This window comes from Anthonomus grandis, chromosome 3, assembly GCF_022605725.1.
Source record: "Anthonomus grandis grandis chromosome 3, icAntGran1.3, whole genome shotgun sequence".
Classification (NCBI taxonomy): Eukaryota; Metazoa; Arthropoda; class Insecta; order Coleoptera; family Curculionidae; genus Anthonomus; species Anthonomus grandis.
Genome location: NC_065548.1, coordinates 42,978,798 through 42,992,019, shown reverse-complemented (window position 1 = coordinate 42,992,019; position 13,222 = coordinate 42,978,798). Strand labels below are relative to the sequence as shown.

The 13,222-nt window shown below is 31.0% G+C and overlaps 1 long non-coding RNA gene across 2 annotated transcripts; it reads right to left on the bottom strand.

The window, feature by feature from the left end:
* Positions 1 to 10,803: 10,803 nt before the first annotated feature.
* Positions 10,804 to 12,955, bottom strand: LOC126734136 (uncharacterized). 2 transcript variants are annotated; one of them, XR_007659986.1, is made up of 3 exons: positions 11,442 to 12,955; positions 11,238 to 11,371; positions 10,804 to 11,180 (listed from the first exon to the last, which is right to left on the bottom strand). It is a non-coding gene; the product is annotated as an uncharacterized LOC126734136 (long non-coding RNA). The 2 variants fall into 2 exon arrangements; XR_007659987.1 differs by having other exon boundaries at positions 11,450 to 12,955.
* Positions 12,956 to 13,222: the final 267 nt, after the last annotated feature.

Here is a 13,222-nt window from a genome sequence, read left to right as displayed (position 1 = left end):
TTTGTTATCATTAACTGTTATCAATGTTGATTGAATTTCAATATTTTCGTCAGAAAAATAAGGCATTATCCAAGTTGAATCATTAGGTAGGTTTGTTTTAAATACTACTTTTTGAATTGTTTTAGGCAATATTTCGATTGTGTATTGATCGAAGTTTTGTCTATATTGAAAAGGAATTTCTAAGTAATTATTCTTCAATTTCTGATTTTTTAAGTCAATGTTCAAATTTAGTTTACAAAGATCTTTTACTCCTAAAATTCCATCGAAATATTCGTAAAATGGATATAGGACAAAGTCTATGTGTTCGCTTATGCCAAAGGGTAAAAGTAATGGAATTTTAGCTTTAGCTGTGGCTTTCCTTGATCCAGCACACGTTTGAAGGTTAGAAATATAGGGTACAATTAATTCAGGGAATAAGGTTTCAACTATTGATGATCAACTATTGGTGAGAAAAGATGCATGAGAGCCTGTATCGATTAATAATCAAATGTTATAATTGGGTATTTCGAGATAGGGTAATTGATTGACTTGAAAACTGTTTAAATTCAAGCATGATTTGTTCCCGAGGCTTGTAACTGAAAATTTTCTAATTTTTCTGTTAAAGTCTCTTCAGCAAAGTTAAGTTCTCTTGATAGAAATCATTATTTGAAAGTTGATCTTCAGATGGTTCGAATTGTGGGTCAATGAAGTACTCTTCATTGCCTTCATAATTAACATCAGTTTTATTTTCATCTTCTAAATGCGTTATTTCCTGAATTAGATAGTTGGGCTTTGAGTTTTGAAAATGGTTTTGAAAGGGTCTTTGAAATGGTTGAGGTAATCTTATTTGAAAAGGGTTTCTCCTAGGTTGGATAATTACTCCTGACGTGGGTTGTGGATATTGTTGTTTACTGGGCGGAATTGGAACATTCTTTTGATTAGAATTCAAAAATTGATGTTGATATTGTGGTCTGAAGGGAATTCTTGGGGGTAATGGAGGAGGTTGACTTGGTTGTCTATTGAATATTGACATTCTTCGGTGATTAGAGGTTTGGTTGGGTGTCATCATTCATGGAATATTGTTTGGAAAAGTATTAAATTGTTTTTGATTTGCATTGTGTCTATTTTGAAAATGATTATGTACAAAATTATTTTTAAAATTAGCTTGACTTGTCAAAATTTCATAGTTTGTTATTATATCAATAGCACTGTCCAAGTTTTAAGGATTTTAAACTATTAATAAAGTTCTTAGTTCATTAGAAATATTGGCTAGTAGATTTTGTGTTGCGGTCAATTCATTTTGAGAGATTAAGATAATTCTTGCTTCAATATTATTAACTTCGGTGCATATTTTTGTATTTGTTTTAGTAACTAAGGCTTTGAGCTTTTGTATGTAATCTTGAGTGGATTCATTCTTTTTACTAAAAAATATTAATTGTTGTTGCAAGTTACTTCTAGTAATTGGGTCACTAAATTTTTGTCTTAGAGCTAGTTTAATTTCTTCCCAATTTACTAAATCAGGTCGAGTCAAGAGAAAATCTTCAGCTGGCCCTAAAATTTTAGATTTTTTTGCCAGGTTGACATATTCTTGTTGAGATGAATCATTATTAAAATATCTTAAATGAAATGTGTCAATTTGATTAATAAAGGTAATATTTCCAAGGTAATAAGCCAAAACAACAAAAAATTTCATCATTTATACCAAGAAAATTGGGAGTCTCGGCCAATAAAATAATAACAGATAAATTATTAAAAATGTTTACTCAAGACTATCAACCTTTTAGCATGGTACAAGATAGAGGGTTTAATGATTTTGTAAAGGCTTTGAACCCTTCTTACGACATTCCTAACAGGTATACAATTTCAAAATCATTAATTCCAGCGAGATACGAAGAAGTTCTTTTAAAATGTAGATCTTTGTTAGCAAACGCAAGAAAAGTCTGTATCACCACAGATTGTTGGACATCTATAAACACGGAGAGCTTTATAGGTGTTACTGCTCATTTTATCGACGAACATTTTAAAATTAAGTCTATATTACTTGCATGTCAATTATTATCTGATCGACATACAAGCCTAAATTTAGCAGAGACTTTAAGAGAAATCGCCATAGATTGGAATATTCAGAACAAAATTATTTTAGCAGTTTCTGATAACGCAGCCAACATTAAAAGTGCCATCACAAAGGAACTTGGCTGGAAATTTTTTGGGTGCTTTGCACACTCATTAAATTTAGTGGTGACAGATGGATTAAATGTTAACTCCGAAATAATTTCATTAATTTCAAAAATAAAAGTCATTGTGGAATTCCACTTTTTATATGTTAAAGAGGTTTGTTGAGTTGGAAGAATATATTAGAAGTACTATCGCAGTGATAGATAAAGATCTACCAATCTTAACACAAGAAGAGTGGAAGATATGTCATCAGTTATGTAAAGTATTGAAGCCATTTGAAGAAGTCACAAAAACTATTAGTGGACAAAAATATGCAACCTGCTCTTTAGTAATACCTTTAAGTAATGGTCTAAAAGCAGTATGCCAGAATTTAATAAATAGAGAATTAAATGAAAATGTAAAAGTAGTTGTTGAGAAATTAAACTCAAGTCTCATAGAAAGATTTAAAAACGTTGAGCATAGTAATACACTTGCATTGTGTACATTTTTAGATCCAAGATTTAAAATGATACCCATTTTCTGAAGAGTTTCTAAAAGTTAATTTGAAAAAAAGAGTAATAGGAATGGTGACATCAATACTTTTAGGAAGGCAATCAGCTAAAGAAACTGCGACCACCGCTGACAAGGAAACAGAACTAAATGTAAATATTAGTGAATCTGATTCTGATGAAGAACTGTCCATATGGGGAGCTTTTCAAAAAACTGTTTTCTCTAACTACACCTAAATCAACAGCGAATTCTCAAGCAATAGTTGAAGTGCAAAGGTACTTAGAATGTGATTTAGTGCCGCGATCGAAAAATCCGTGTGAATGGTGGAGTGAAAATAGATATTACTATCCACTCTTAAGTGAAATTTTTCAAGATACATTTTGTGCCATCGCTACTTCAGTTCCTTGCGAAAGGCGTTTCTCCAAGGCTGGACAAATAATTACAGAATGCCGAAACCGCATTAATTCAAATAAGGCAAGCATGCTAATCTTTTTAAATTGCAATAAAGATCTTTAATATTTTTTAAAATGAATTTTATATATTATTAATTTTTTTTGTGGTTTTATTGATTTTATTCAATTCTTTTTTTTTACTGTAGCATTAAACCGAGAGATGTGTAAAAAAAATTGACATAAAATAAATCCAAATGAAGGTCTTGCAATTTTTCAAATTTCGAAAAATTTTGTCTGATTTCTGTGTGTTTCTTATAATTTAAATTTAGTTTTTGGCTTAGGTTTTAGGTTATTAATAAAGGGTGGTATTATTATAACTATATATATTCAAATAACTATTTTTATAATATTATTGGTAGTTACTACTTTTAAGCACAATATATAGGTTTATACATACCAAAAATCTACATCTACATCTAATCTAAGTCTAAGTATATCTATATTTTATATTTTATTATTATAAAAATAAAATTTACTAAAGGAAAATGCTACGCATATTATTATTTTACATATTTTTATTTTTATATTTAAGAATTTTTTAATAAACACATTATTACTTTTATTATACCTGCTGCGTTATTTTAAAATTTGAAACTTAAACACCTATCCTATCCTTATATTATTAAGTATCTACTAGTATCTAGCCTTATATTATATTCTACACTTTGGAATGTTATTTTATTAGTCAATTATTCTAGTCTTCGGAACATTTTCCGTCCTCATGCTGGTACTCAGTGTAGTTACATGATGATGCATATCTTTTTTTTCGCGGTATTTTTTCGCACCGACAATTTACCAAAATTGGACTTGTATAAATTGACGATTCGGTCTATCTGAAACAAGTACCTGGGAAACTTCACATCCGGCAGGACACACCTCTCGAAATGATTCCCTCACATCCACTAAAAAATGACAATCCTGCCGGTAGACTCGGTCAGCACGTTCATACAATCCAATCCACCTATGCGGATTTCTGCCAGTTTGTGTGACAGGGTATAGATCTGTTAATATATACTCTGCCGGTATATGATTATCTAATATGTTTCTGGCCTGTCCAAGGGCTATCTGGTCTACGTTTTCTGTACAAGGCATTTTGTCCATGGTTCCAACATTGCCAATCGATGTCAACACTGTCAGCAGAGTAATGAAAATAATGGTAATGGTTGAATATTGATAAGAAGTGATCTTCATGGTAAGTGTTAAAAAACTGGGAACTGGGGTTTGGACTACCACACCACAACCACAAGCACGGATACTAAATATATAACGCACAATACATTACACACGTACCACGTACACTTTAAATAAATCTCCAATAAAAAAAACAGTTGAAGTTCAAATAATAATAATAATAATATGATACCTAATATGTATATGTATACCTATTTATTATTTATATTTACTATACACAATACAAGTCTAAGTTCAAGATTGGTAAAAGAAAAGAATAAAGAAAAAAGCCGTAAAGCAAACAATGAAACAATGAAACAATCTTAAGGAGCCGCGGTTTAATATATAAATAACTATTATCTTTCAGTGTCTTTCACCTTTACCTTCACCTTCAACTAGTCAACTACTGATTACTGATTCTCGGAAACTCTCCAGTTAAGCAATTAAGATTAGAATGAAAAATAAATAAGCAATATTAGCAAAATATCAGCACCGAACAATAACAAGTCTTGTTATTGTTCGGTGATATCAGAGTGTTGACGAAAGCGCGGTGCGGCGCCGGCGTGCGGACAACAGATTATAAACAATGAATAAAGTAAAACACCCGAACAGCGACTTTGATCACTGTTAAAAGTAGCAGCGATTTATAAGGCACTGTCGCCGGTATACCGGTGACCTATAAGTCACTGATAAGCTTATCACTACTAGCTGTACCTGTCGTTTTAAGGTGCTTCTACTTGTAATACGATTAGCAACGGCGACATTTAAGCATTGTCGCCACTGACATAATTTTTGTTTGCGACATTTTACAGTTTAGATTATTTTATTATGATGATAATAATATTTTATGAATATACCATTAGTTGTAAACCAGGAAGAATTGCATGTTTTAACTGCTGATTAGTCTACTACACAACCAGGAATAAATAAGCTAAATGAAGTATGGTAGGCTTCCACAGAGATCATGAAATATGTTTGATGGGGATCAGACCATGTACTTAAGGACATCCATCTAGAAATCATCAAGATTTTACCATATTGACGAAATTAAGAAACCAGGAAGAACTGCCTGTCTTTACTGTTGATTAGATTACACAGCAACAAATAAATAAGCTACATGAGGTATGTCAGGATTCCCCAGAGATCATGAAATGTGTTTGATGGGGTATAGTCATATGAGGAAGGAAATAAAAATTAGAAGTACCTAAACAGAAATCTAACTGTGACACAAACTGTAGACAATCAGCTTTTTTGTTGTGAGTAAAACGGAGCAATATTTTAATAAAGTTTCACTTATTATTGGATTTTTTCACCAGAAGTTGGATGCATTTATAATTTATATAGGGGAGAGTGTTCCACAATCAGACACAAAATAGATTTTGCTAAGTATTGACCTTGTTACAATACGCTTCGCGTATTGTAAGAACGCATCCAGCTAAATTGAAGGATTTTCGGACCCTGCGTCACATAAACGCTAATAACTTTGGTTCTATCCCGAATTTTTTTTTCCGATTTTTACCGTTATATGTAGGAAGGATGAGAGTATATAACGGTGGAAAAATTTTTTCGCCACGCCCACCCCGAAGGGGTGGGCGTGGCAAAAAACGGTTTTTTGACGAAAAAAATTTGATTAAGTCGTTGTGGAAAACTGACCGGGCCGATTTTTCTGAAACTCATTGACGTTAAAGGCCTTTATATAAAGCAGCTCCTAAAGGGCGCTTTTTAAGATAAACCCTTTAGAAGTCGGATTTTTCTGTGAATGAATTTTGAACTTTTTGCGCGGTACCTCGCGGACTTAAACGGCCGTGGGGCCTAAACGGTAATGTTCCCGGTAATGCGAATAAAACAGCCCTTTTCTACGTAAATGTAGCTTTCTTTTTTATCTAAACTATTTTTTTCCAAAAGAAACTCCTTCCGAGATAAACGAGCTCAAACTTAAAAATTTTTTTTTCGAGAAAAAAAAAAGTGAATTTTTCGAGAAATAAATTTTTTTCTACTTCTAAAAAATTTTTTTAAATTTTTTTGTTAACACCGTTTGAAAGCTTAATCCTTTAGGATTAAATAGAGGTATTATTCATGGTGCTACGTATTATACGGGGTGAGCTGTGTTAATAAATATAAACCCCTTTTTGAGCCTTTTTTTGACCGTTTTTTTCTACTTTTCTTAATAACTCTTTATTGGCGGCACCTAGAAATTTCAAACTTTCAGCATTTTAAGAACTTTTTAAATCCTATTTTTCGACATAGTCTACAATCTTCTACGTAGAGCAGTTTTTGCTCTACACCTTTTTTTAACTTTGACGCTTTATACCGGCATACCTATGACACCTACGGAAACCATTTTTTTTCTGAAATCACCGGACACTATCTGGCTATAATCCACTAAAAACCGTTTTTCTTCAAATGTTACCGTTTTTCCGCAACGAGCTGTTATTTAAGAAAAACCCCCAAAAATAAGCCGTTCCAATCAACCAGTCATACCCTCGAGACACAGGGAGCCAGCTCATGGTACAATAACGGTGGCGGTCCAGCACCAAATTGACCCAATGTAAAGGCATACGGACGACGTCATTATCGAGTCGCACATGGCCAGATGACGTAAGCGCGGGGTTTTCGGGGTATTGTGGCGGCAAATTCGGCCCCGTTTGCGCTACGAGTTAGAGTAGGAAAAGCGGTTTGAGAGAAGGATGGAGGATGTCTGGCAACAATTATAAACGCGTCGTGTTCGTCTCGTGACGTCATGAGTTATTTTATTAATGAATATTATTAGTATTATGGGGACAATTTTACGCGGTTTCTTGATAAATTACTAGGATAAATAAAATGAATATAAATATTAAGAAATATATATTTGAAATATACAGAGGGTATTGATATTACGGAACATTTATGAGGATAATAATAGTATATAAATAGAATTATACGGGGGGGTTTTAAGGTTTTAAGGTATTTATAAGGAAAATATTACTTATAATTATATTAATCATATTATAAAGGGTGTTTTAAGGTTTAAGGACATTGACAAGAAAGATAATATTTATAATAATAGTAATAGCAGCATAAAGGTTAGGACAAGGTATAAATATCTGGAAAAAAAATAATAGTAATAATAGTTTTATTTTAGTTAGGGTTCTTTTAGTGGGGGTTGCTAAATTGGTAATAAATTTATATTAATAGTTTATCAATTTAGAAAAAAAAGACATTGATGCGGTGTCAAAAAAAGGTGTATTTTTATATTTTTTTTACTATATTATTGAGATCACGGCTTTCATAGCTTCAATTCAATAAGTTGATAAATTTTTTTATTCGTTTTTTTTTTCTTTAAATTTTTTTTATTTTATTATAATTGCCTTTTAAAATAAAAATTAAAAAAAAAAAAACAAGAAACAAACCACTTTTTCCTATCCTAATACATTGCTTCTTATGGGACCTGATCTTCCTCTTTAGATTGTGACACTCGTATGAATCGTGGAAAAATTTGTCATAAACCTTTTTCACTAGTTTTTGAATGGTCTTTAACCAGAAAAAAGAAATTTTGAATTCGGAGCATATTTTGAAAAAATGGTCATTTTGACCCGGATTTTGTTCGAAAATCGAAAAATGCAAAGAAATAGGTTTTCCGTTCATTTTAGAGTCAAATCGGTAATAATCTTTTTTAAAGGTACTCTAAAGTAGTACAGGATAGGAAAATAAAAAATTAAAATTTTGCCATAGGGCTCTTGATAATTCGATATTTATGTTTTACAGTTTTTTTCAATTTTCTCCGATTCTATAATAGCTAGAACTAATTCGTTTTGACAGGCGAATACCTCTTAATATACCCAAGAACTTTTATTTAATACAAAAAGTTATCAGAGTTATAGTTTATTTATAAAAAAATAAAAACCATTTTTTCGAAATTTTTCGTGGGTATACCCCTTTCGATTTTCGACCAAAAAAAAAATTATTTTTTTATTGGGCTTTTTTACTGGAAATTGTTAGTTTAGGGCTTACTTTAAAATATGCCAATAATCGTTTTAGGAAAAAAAATTGTACGGTGGGAAAAAAACCAGTTTTCTTTTGTTTTTCCCACATTTTTACTATAGTATCGCGGGTTCTGTAGCTTTGATTCAATTCGTTTATGGTTTCTTTTATTCCTTATTCTTCTCCTGTCAATTCTTTTTATATCCAGTTACTATTGGTTCTCAAAAATAAAACTGAAAAATCAAAAAAATCCACGAAAAAACCCGGTTTTCTTATCCCCAAACATGAATTCTTATGGGACCTAATCTTTCTATTTATATTGTGGCACTCGTATGGATCGTGGAAAAATTTGTCATAAAGCTTTTTTACTAGTTTTTGAATGGTCTTTAACCAGAAAAAAGAAATTTTGAATTCGGAGCATGTTTTGAAAAAATGGTCATTTTGACCCGGATTTTGTTCGAAAATCGAAAAATGCAAAGAAATAGGTTTTCCGTTCATTTTAGAGTCAAATCGGTAATAATCTTTTTTAAAGGTACTCTAAAGTAGTACAGGATAGGAAAATAAAAAATTAAAATTTTGCCATAGGGCTCTTGATAATTCGATATTTATGTTTTACAGTTTTTTTCAATTTTCTCCGATTCTATGATAGCTAGAACCGATTCGTTTTGACATACGGATATCTCGTAATATTCCCGAGAACTTTTGTTTGAAACAAAAAGTTCTCAGACTCACAGTTAATTCAGAAAAAAATAAAAATCATTTTTTCGAAATTTTTCGTGGGTATACCCCTTTCGATTTTCGACCAAAAAAAAATTTTTTTTTTATTGAGTTTTTTTACTGGAAATTGTTAGTTTAGGGTTTACTTTAAAATTTGCCATTAATCATTTTAGGAAAAAAAAATTGTACGGTGGGAAAAAGGAAGTTTTCTTTTGTTTTTCCCACATTTTTACTTATATCTCGGCTTCTATAGCTTCGATTCAATTCGTTTATGGTTTCTTTTATTTCTTATTCTTCTCCTGTCAATTCTTTTAATACTTTATTACTATTGGCTCTCAAAAATAAAACTGAAAAATCAAAAAAATCCACGAAAAAACCCGGTTTTCTTATCCCCAAACATGAATTCTTATGGGACCTAATCTTTCTCTTTATATTGTGGCACTCATTTAAATCGTGGAAAATTTTGCTATTAAGCTTTTTTACTAGTTTTTGAATGGTCTTTAACCAGAAAAAAGAAATTTTAAATTCAGAGCATATTTTGAAAAAATGGTCATTTTGACCCCGGATTTTGTTCGAAAATCGAAAATTGCAAAGAAATAGGGTTTCTGTTCATTTTAGAGTCAAATTGGTAATAACCTTTTTTAAAGGTACTCTGAAGTAGTGCAGGATAGAAAAATAAAAAATTGATATTTTTCCATAGGGCTCTTGATAATCCGATATTTATGTTTTACAGTTTTTTGCAATTTTCTCCGATTCTATAATAGCTAGAACCGATTCGTTTTGACATACGGATACCTCGTAATATTCCCGAGAACTTTTGTTTGAAACAAAAAGTTCTCAGACTCACAGTTAATTCAGAAAAAAATAAAAATCATTTTTTCGAAATTTTTCGTGGGTATACCCCTTTCGATTTTCGACCAAAAAAAAAATTTATTTTTTATTGAGTTTTTTTACTGGAAATTGTTAGTTTAGGCCTTACTTTAAAATTTGTCAATAATCATTTAAAAAAAAAAAAATTGTACCGTGGGAAAAAACCAGTTTTCTTTTGTTTTTCTCACATTTTTACTAATATCTCGGCTTCTATAGCTTCGATTCAATTCGTTAATAGTTTCTTTTATTACCGATTCTTTTCCTGTTAATTCTTTTTATATTTTATTACAATTGCTTTTCAAAATAAAAATGGAAAATAAAAAAAATCGACATAAAAACCTAGTTGTCTTATCCCAATACCCTAATAAATGGGACCCTCTTTTCCCTTTATCTTGTGGCACGTATAAATCGTGGAAAATTTACTTAATAAACTTTTCTACTAAGTTTTGCATGGCCTTTAAGGTAAAAAAAGAAGTTTTGAATTTTAAGAATAATTTGAAAACGCAAATAAAATTATTTTGAAATCAGCGATTATCTGCATACTTTGGTGAATACGCCATAACTTTCATCAGTACGACAGTGAATTAATTGATGAGTTGATTCAGCATATCCACCCTAGATGTCGCTAAAGAATTAACATTAATATTTTTAGTATATTTTTTTTATCTTGGATGGCCTTTTTAATAGAAAGGTTTACTTTACTTACACTCATGAGACCTAAACTTTTTTGCTCTTGGTTTAACCTGGCTTTTTAGGGCAGAGCCTATTCCCTTCACCAAAAATGTAGGAAATAGAGAAAATAATATTGTCATTTGCCAATAACGACCTTTATTCTCCTTAATGTTTTTAGGCTCTAATGCTACATAACATACAATCATAATTTTTAATGAAGATATTACGTGTGTGTTTATATTATGTTTTATGCTTTAATACATGTTGTCCTTATCTTAATAAAAAAATTTATATATGTACATATAATTTCTGCATATTCTATGTGAAGTATACAATTATTATTTAAATAATATATAAAACTAATTAACTTAATAAGATTACAAAAATATTTATTACATGTCAAACCTGTATACAACTGAACTTTGTCATGATTATTTTTTATGTGCTCATATGAAAAACTTAATTTTAACTTCTGCACTTTTTTCTTTCACATCCTCCAGTTTTTTGCGGCAAAATGAATTTTAGCTCTGCTGTTGGTGCAAAATTGAAATCATGTCCCTTACTGGAATTTGACACCGGCTCACCTTCTACAAAATTGTTGACAGTGTCTCTGTTTGAAGTACCATGCTTCAAAGAAGTGGACGAACTTGTACTGGGTATAGATATGTTTGTACTAAGCAATTCTGTATTTACCTTGAAAAAAAATCAAGCTTTGAAATAAATAAAAATAAGTTGGAAGTATAGACTTACCTAGGTTTTTGACAATTTCTTTAATTTCTCCTTGGTTAACCTCTTTGCATGTGGAAAAGTAGTGAGGCCATTCATTGTATTTTTGTCAACAATTACATACCAATGCATGGACTGAAGGTTTTTTATCCATTTGCCTACAAGGAACAAAATTTATAAATTACCTCATTTAGGTATTAAAAAAAATGAAAGATTTAGTTAAAATACCTTAGTACCTATTCCTTGGCAAAGATATTCATTTTTCTTTTTCCAGGGGCTCTTTTGAAAATTTAAAGATATGACAGGTCCGTTTTTCGCTATGATGCTTTCAATCTGGTGCAAAACACATAACCTTTGTTGGTGTAGTCCACTAAAATAACAAAAACAAAATCAAATATAACAATCAAAACATTATGACATAACCTTAAAATGTATGTATTTTCATAAATTTCAGGATTATTCACTAAAAATTGGTAATTATGAAACTGAATTAAAAAAAAAAACTTGTATGTGTGTAATTGTGATACTTACATTTTATTTTCATATAGGAAAGTAAGAAAGATGCGGAGACTTAAAAATATCTTCCAACATTTGTTTGGATTTTGGGAACTTCCGTTGCCGGTGGCGTTTATGCTTGTGGGCCGGAAAGTGACATTGAAATGACAAGTGAAAGTCTCTTCGTCTTCTTCTTTTTTTCTTCGATTTTTATGGCTTAAGCCCGATAGCAACCAACGTGAGTCAGAATTATGCAAAAACATGTTAAGGTGGCTTTACATAAAGGAATTAAGCTGTTTACCTTCCAAACAATACCAAAGTTGTTAATTCGTTTTTTTAGGCATAATTAACAATTAAATTATAAATAATGGCTAAGAGTTAAACGATACACTTTATAATATTAAAATTAATAATAGACAGAATTTTATAACTTTTATTGCTACAGAATAGATGTAACTATTTGGTAGTATAGTACTTTTTTCAATCGGACCAAAGCAAATTTTTTAAATTATTTCCAATGTTGATCTGGTTTACGATTTTATTACCGATTCATTTTAGAACCCTGACATAATTTTGATATATGTAGGTTTTGAGAATATTTTCTACTAAACTAAAATTAAAGAGCGGAGCGTATTGTAACACATCATGGTTCTCTGAAGCATGATACCCAGAAATAAGTTAGTAATATTTCAATGAAATTTATTTTTGATTATAATATATAATAAGACCTTTCCTTTTCTCTCTGTATTTACTATAGATTGACGAAAAACAAAGAAAAACACAAAGTCACGGTCTCACAACATGTAATTAAACGGGCTACACGTGTTTCGCTCTAGTTAGAGCATCATCAGTTACAGCATAAGTGTGTGGATGGCTTCTAAAGGCCTGATGATGCTCTAACTAGAGCGAAACACGTGTAGCCCGTTTAATTACATGTTGTGAGACCGTGACTTTGTGTTTCGTCAATTTTGTATGTTGGTCTCTTAGAGAATAATGGATGAGATTTTTGGATTTATTATAGATGTTAATGTTTTCCAAGTACTAAAAAAAGAAAAAGTTGGGTAGAGCACCATGCCGAGGCTAAGGTTTGAACTCAGAGCCTTATGAGGATACGGCAGGTCTCTTCCCCACTGCGTGTTTAGGGCACTCCTTGGATAATTTTGGAGATTTTTTTTTTGTAGTACTGACAAAAATTTTTAAAATTTCTACTGGTCCCCACGGACTAAAGTAGACGCGAAGCGTCTACTTGTTTATTGAACCAACCAAAATATGATTATCACTAAAATAAATTAAGGCTAAACATAAGTTTTTATGGTAGAACAAACATCATAAACCAAAAACTAATGTAAGAGTAAAAGTTAAACACTCATCATTTCCCAAAATAATATTTATATTCCCGTAATATTAATTATAACTTATATATTTATTATAATAACAAAATATTCGTAGCCAACAAAATATTGGCCAAACTTCAGCCGATATCTTTTTGTCACTGCCTCCTGCCTCGCTGCGAT